Below are 7,982 nucleotides of genomic sequence, written 5' to 3'. Positions count from 1 at the left end.
CAAATATTTACAATGATCGCGCGCTTAGTTTAACCCTGTTTGAATAAAGATTATTTGAATTTGACTTTTGTACATTTAAATTTATATAAATGTTAAAACGTCGTTTATACTGGAAAATTTTTTTTTTGAATTTTTGCCTTTCTCGTCTCGTTACTACGGCGCGCCGCTACATAATTATGTTGAACATATCTTCTCTTGCAATAGTCATCGAGTACTCAACATTGGAACCTGCCAAAAAAAGATAACAGCAATTTTTCTAAACTCACCTCAAATACTTGACATATTTGCTTTTTGAACCTTTTTTTAATGTAAGGCCATTAAATGGGGAGGCGGAAAGTAGCGGAAGGTTTTTCTCTTGATAATTCAAGTAAAATGTTCACAGAATACTACCAATCAGCTAAAATAGCTTAACTCTATTTATCTCTATAACAAAAGTGCTCAATAATATTTTTAAAGGGAATTATTTGACTGAAAAATGGTTATGGCTGTTTTTGATACTAAATAAATGAAAAAGTGACTCTTAATGGTCAAGTTATGCATTCAAAATTATGTACGTACCCATGCCTGAAGAATCCATGAAAATATTTTGAATTTGCACTAAGCAGAATAGATTTAAACAGCACAGAAAAGTATTTAAAAACAATTAGCTTCAAATTCAAATTCAAATATTTTTATTCAAAATAGGATTTATAATCACTTATTGAACGTCAAAATCTACCACCCATTCAAAAGAGACTGCCTCAGACCTGAGAAGAATGGGCGCAAGAAACTCAGCGGGCTTTTTTTTTATATAAAATATGGATTACAATGTAATATCGTACAATAAACATTAATAATTAAAGAGCCTGAGGGTGTTCGCTTTAATCCCAGTCCGTGGTGTCATTAAGAAAATCGTTTATGCTATAATAACCTTTCCCACACAAACGTTTTTTAACAATTCTTTTAAATTTCGTAATACATTTGTTTTGTACATTTTCTGGGATCATATTGTAGAAGCATATACATCGCCCAACAAAAGACTTACTAACTCGACCCAACCGAGTAGTAGGCATAACAAGTTTATGTTTGTTCCTCGTGTTAACATTATGAATGTCACAGTTTCTAGAAAATTCCTCAATGTGCTTATGAACATACAAAACATTATCAAAAATTCGAGATAGCAAACGTGTAATTAGCACAACAGATGAGTTCCGACTCAAAGGGCCGGTGCAGGTAGCGTGTTAGCGGCATTGTTTAACCGGTTTTATATGCGCTAGGGTGTCCTTTTGTTATTCCGGAACAAAGGCTAGCTGTGTCATAAGATTTGTAAAATTGACTTATGGCCAGATTTTCCTGTAGTATACCCGTATGTGTGGCGTATCTGCGCAACCACTCGACCGATTTTTGACTCCGCTTAAAGCATAAGATAAAATGGGCTACTCGATTTAGTTAGGGATCTCTGTAAAAGTGTAAATTTAAGTTTATAGTAAATTACATATCCGAATACTAGGTGAACGCTAAGTTAGCTCGCGGGGGAGTTGTAAGTAATTTATAAAGATAACCAAATATTTTTATTTAATTGAAGTGCGGGTAGAAAAAAAAAAGTTAAAAGTATGATAAATGTAATGGGATTACCAAAAGAATCATGTATTTAGTTGTATTTTACCGTCTGATGGACAAATAACGTACTATTTACACTCGGTGTATTGTAAACTTTCTTTTGAGTTTATAATAAAGTTTGTACAAAATATAGAAATGCTTTTTTATTGACAGCTACCTGAAACCAGCCAGGATTGACTGTCGTTCATTTTTATAGTACCCATAACAAGTATATTAGTAGTGGTAGTAGGTTGAATGCCTACAAGTAGATCTAGTAGTGTAGATGTACAGTATAAGTAGAGAAGTAGAAGAAGAAGAAGTAGACGTATAACGAATAACGACTAACGATTCACTAATAACGACAATCAACCTTCTTCGACCATAATATAATAATAATTAATAATATTGACACACTTTTTACACAAATTATCTTACCCCAAGTTAAGCATATATAGCCTGTGTTATGGGTTACAAGACAATGATATATTTAATACAATATACTTACTTAAACATACATATATTCATATAAACATACATTAATACATTTAAACATACATGACTCGGAAAGAAACATCTATATTCATCACATAAATGCTTGCACCTACCGGGATTCGAACCCGGGACCTCTAACTTAGTAGGTAGGATCGCTAACCACTCGGCTATAGAGGTCGTCAATAGTCACCCGAACTCTCTTTATAACCAGCCGTAACTCTCTTGGTAATTGACTGCATACAACAGTCTTTGTAATTGGAATAGCACTAGCGAAAGGGCTAATAAGTTAAGAAAATCCAATCTTATGCTAATGCATGTCATATGAAATAATAATTAACGATTTACGACTAACCATCTTCGACAATATCGTCACCGTCACCGTAAACGAGCGTTCGGGTCACCTGGTGTTAAGTGATCACCGCCGCCCACATTCTCTTGCAACACCAGAGGAATCACAAGAGCGTTGCCGGCCTTTAAGGAAGGTGTAAGCGCTTTTTTTGAAGGTACCCATGTCGTATCGTCCCGGAAACACCGCACAAGGAAGCTCATTCCACAGCTTTGTAGTACGAGGAAGAAAGGAGGAGTGAGGAGGAGGAGAGTTTTCAAGGAATGAAAACCGCACTGTGGAGGACCGCCACACATCCAGATGGTGGGGATGATATCCTAACTTGTGGCGTGTCGTGCGATGGTGGAATCTAATAATGCATGTTATATCAAATAATAGAAGAATGCAATATCACTCAGCTATTATTTTATTAGTTATTAACATATAACGTGTTTAACAATGACATCTGACCTCAAGAATAGTAAAGTTTTTCTCTCATTGATGAACTGGTAAGCTGGGGTTGACGTTTCCTATGCACTAAAAATTAAAAGCAGTCCGAAAAATACGTTCGTTCGTAACGCTCGCGTCACTCATTCACCTTACTAGTGGGAGGCTCCTTTGCACAGGAAGCCGGCTAGATGATGGGTACCACAACGGCGCCTATTTCTGCCGTGAAGCAGTAATGTGTAAACATTACTGTATTTCGGTCTGAAGGGCGCCGTAGCTAATGAAATTACTAGGCAAATGAGACTTAACATCTTATGTCTCAAGGTGATGAACGCAATTGTAGTGTCGCTCAGAATTTTTAAGTTTTTCAAGAATCCTGAGCGGCACTGCATTGTAATAGGTAGGTCTTATCAATTACCATGAGCTGAACGTCCTGATTGTCCCTATTTTTCATTAAAAAAACCAGCTTACTCCCCAAGTCAAGAAATCACCGTTCGTGTAACGTTTGTTTGTAACGCTCTCATTTGCGTCATACATTTACCAGCTTAATACCCAAGACAAACATAAAGAAGTTTTTACTTCAAAAATGTGCCAACACCACCTAACTAGCCGCCAACGCTCTTGTGATTCATCTGGTGTTACACTCGTTTGTCCTCCACACCCATAAAAAATGTCATATAGAACTTGCTGATCTTGTGATTATAAAAAACAAAATCTAATTCTCCCGACCTACTAGACTCATGAAACACGTTAGGTCGGTACGAAATATTTGCAACACTGTACCACTCTTTCCGAGCGTTAGAGCTAAAATACAGTTTACATTGTACTTGAATCAATGTCGGCAGGGTTGCCACTTGTCAAATGTCTTCAGTTACCTTTTTACCAACTTAAAAAAATATTTAAGATTAATCGATAGATCTGTATTGTTTATGTGTACGATATCTATTCACTCTCTAACACTTCGTGTTATTTTACATTGAAATTAATATATGTGATCCCAGTGTTTTTCTTATTTCTTGAAGTATAATTTTTACAAAGTTTTATTAAGCAACCCGGCCCATTTTAGTTTCAATTATTAGCAAAGTTTAACAGTAACCCCTTTATTCATTATTATGAACTGCTAACTTAAAGCATTCCTAATTCTCACTCTGTCTTCTTCTATTGACCTAAGACAGAATGAGAAAAAAACACTCCTTGGCGGCTGTTTAAGGTTAGCGGACCATTATGATTAAGGGGGTAAGTCTTTGGGGGAGGATTATAACAGTGTAGTGGCAAATTTTATAATGTGTTGTAAAAATATATTGTAATATATAATGTGTTGTGTGTTATAACGCCCACACTAACGCGCACTTTGCGACTACGCCTGCAGTACCTAGATGGAGCGCAGTGGAGACCAATCCTTAATCTAAGGTAGTATAAAATTAGAACAGGGTTTGATAATTTTTTAAAACCAAAAAAAATAATAGTAGGATGAAACCCATTGGAAATGAAAGAGAATATAACAAAAATTAAAGGCAAAATAAATTACGGACGATCTGAGGTCGGGAAGTGGAAAAGGGTAAAAAACAGTTTATCTCGATTTCCGGCAAAACAACAAGTCCTATGGAAAAAAAGTCAAATGGCTAAGTTGTAGGTAATAAAAAGATTTACAACTTTGCTTTGATGTTTTCACACTTTTTTCACATAACCTCATAATTTTTGTGAAAAATACAAATAGCCAAGTTTTTATTTTTATCTTTTACAAAATAATTTTTTCCACGAAATTTGATGAAAAGTTAATGTTCAATATCTCAAATAAACTGTATTTTCATTTTATTTGAAATATCTATTTTTCACCTTATTTTGATTCAAATATCGAAAAAGAACCCTTATTTTCAACCAAAACTTCTACTGACAAAATATCAGCTTTTTCAAAAAAGTTGGCTGGTTTTTTGTTCGTTGAAATCTTTACTTTTTGTTGGTGTGAAAAAAATATACTAATGATCGGAAAATTTAAGTCCATCAAAAGGCAATTCATAAAGAATTCACATACTTGTTATTTCGTAGCAGCAAAAATATGAATTACAATTAATCAAATCTTTTTATAAATGTAAAAAGGATAATGATTTAGTGTAATATTATCGTTTTTTTTTTATTTATAATTATTTCAAAAATATACGATTTCCCACAGTGATTATTGTGCAGCAGTAAGCGGTGGTATGACGCCATCTTGAGAATAAGCATCCATCAAAACGTCTTCTCGTAATAAAATTGAATTAATCAGACTTAAGATAAAATTTACGTTTTTGCCGATAACTGAGGGTTGTAGCATGTGAATAATATTGATACTTATACTGTATATTAATATAACCAATGAGGTACATGAATTATTAGTTCGTGAATTAGCCGACACATAAAACGTTAAGTACATACACGACGATCTATATCGAAACAATATGTAATAAATAGTTATTTTACTACTTGCAAGTGTAGTTTTGCCTTTCGGCATTAACACGTTTTTTTATGATTTATTTTATGTTTTATTAAATAATAGAGAGTGTCTGAGTAAGGCTATCGTTGACGACATCACTAGCGTGCCGACAGGGCAGGCCGGAATAAGTGAAAAACAACGCATTGTTCTAAGCATTGGATTTTTTTATGAGAAAAAGTGGCTATGTAAGATCAACTGTTTGAACTATTTTTTTTCTAATCGTTTTTAAATTTATCTGTTATATGCAAGCACATGGTGGATATGAGTCGTCGAGTCAAGCATGGTCGCTCAGAGGGCAATGGAGAGGGTTATGCTCGGAGTTTCCCTGCGAGATCGAATCAGGGAGGAGATCCGTAGGAGAACCAAAGTTACCGACATAACCCAAATGATTGCGAAACTGAAGTGGCAGTGGGCAGGGCACATAGTTCGACGGACAGATGGGCGTTGAGGCAGTTAAGTCCTCGAATGTCGACCACGTACCGGAAGACGCTGTGTTGGTAGGCCCCCACAAGATGGACCGACGATCTGGTCAAGATCGCCGGAATACGTTGGATGAGGGCAGCGCAGAACTGATCGTCGTGGAAATCTTTGGGGGAGGCCTTTTCCAGCAACGTCTTCCGGCTGATGATGCAAGCATACGAAAATTATCGATTCATTAGATTTCGTGGTGCAACTCATACATGCCGGAGGTAATATTCAGGCATGGCTCCGTGCTTAAAGCATTTTGCATTTATTGTGTAAGGCGGCTTTACTGCACCCGACTCCTGAGAAGGTGTTCGCTCGGATGCGTCCAACTACCGCCCCATTGCCATTACCTACATATTCTCCAAAAGTATGGAGTCAATTATCAACCCCCAGCTCTTGGGATACCTAGAGGAGTACCAGCTAATTCGTACTAGCAGTCACTAATCAGTGATTCCGTCAGGGCCACGCTGGTGTAGATCTTCTTGCATTTCTTACCCATAAATGAGTTCAAGTGGTTGAGTCAAAGAGAGAGGCGTTGGCAGTGAGTTCAGACATAGCGAATACCTTTGATTGAGTGTATCACAAAGCGGTTATAGTGAATCTGCAATCTATGGGCTTCACGAGAGGTTGTGCAATAGGGTCACTAGTGATTTAGCGGATCGGCGCATCAAGGTTGTTATCAACGGTGCATTCTCCGACTTACAAGCTATATCCGCTGGTGTCCCGCAAGGCTGCGTGCTACCCCCTACACTTTTTCTTCGGCATATCGATGATATGCTGCAAATGCAGTAATATTTATTGCTATGCAGACGACAGCACAGGGTATGCCTCTTACACGGGTCATACGAACATCTCTCGGGATAACCGGGTGCACCGCGCCTCGGCCCATGCTAACGCATTTGATTGATAAGGAATAACAACCAGGTCATAAACTTAGCGCCTTACTTTGTTTTAAAGTAGATAAAACTTAGAAATTTTTCTTTCCACCTCCTCTCTTCGTGAATAAACGAACCGTCTAAAATTTGAGTCGGAAATGTAAGTCACGATTCTTAGAACGACAAAAACAGATTAGCTTTGGTTGCATTGGTGGTGAAAATATAGGTGTAGTCCAGTCAGTATTATATGCTTCTTGCTATATGTTTCTTTGAATGTTACTTTTTTATTTTAAAACATCTAATTATATTATTATAGACTTTTTTGTATTGAGATATATAAATATATTATTATTAATGTCTTATTGAATTATGAATATAAGTAAATTATTTATTATATGTCGAGCGCGTATCTCCAAAGTCAAACGGGCACCGCTGAAAATCAGTGTTGTTTCATAGCCACGGCCGTGTCACAGGTAAACCTGAATCGGTTACCCATTTCCTGCACTGCACAGGAACTCTCTAATGTAAAATCAATTACTATTTAATTACGTTCTTTTTTGGATTGGCTTGTACTTTTATCTTTTAGTATTAAGTGTAACCTGTGAGTGTTTTGTGAAATAAATGTTTATCTTTCTTCTTTCTTTCTTTATTCAAGCTTTTTTTTATCAAATCATATAAAATATAATGGTAAAAATTATAAACAAACTTATAAACAAATAAACTAACTTAAAAAGCGCAGCTGCGCAGGTCCGGCCACATATGGAGTATTGCTTTCACCTCTGGTCTGGCGCACCCCAGTATCACCTCGAACCATTGCTTGCTCTGTGAACGGCTCGATCACTTGGCGTTGCGTAGAGACGTCGCTTCATTGTGTGTCTTCTACCGCATTTATCACGGGGAGTGTTCCATAAAGCTGTTTCACCTGATTCCTGCCGCCGAATTCCACGTTCGCACACCTGTCATCCCCACCATCTGGACGTGTGGCGTTCCACCACAGTGTGGTTCAAGGACCTATTTTCCACGTACAAAAAGGCTATGGAATGGGCTTCCTTGTTTCCTTACTTGGGACGATACGACATGGGTACCTTAAAAAAAGCGCGTACACTTTCCTTAATGGCAACGCCCCTGTTATGTTTGCTGTTGCAAGAGAATGTGGGCAGCGTCTTCATTTGCAATAAAAAAATTATATAAAATGCAAATTGCATATAAATTGTATTATAAAATTCTTGACAACCCTAACTGCAATTTGTTTTGAAATCCGTATCGCCACTATTTCTTATGTTGCTTTTTGCATCAACGTTTGTACGATAGTGGTTCTGCGATTAAATAA

This window comes from Leptidea sinapis, chromosome 40, assembly GCF_905404315.1.
Source record: "Leptidea sinapis chromosome 40, ilLepSina1.1, whole genome shotgun sequence".
In the NCBI taxonomy this organism is placed as follows: Eukaryota; Metazoa; Arthropoda; class Insecta; order Lepidoptera; family Pieridae; genus Leptidea; species Leptidea sinapis.
This window is presented reverse-complemented; position numbering follows the sequence as displayed.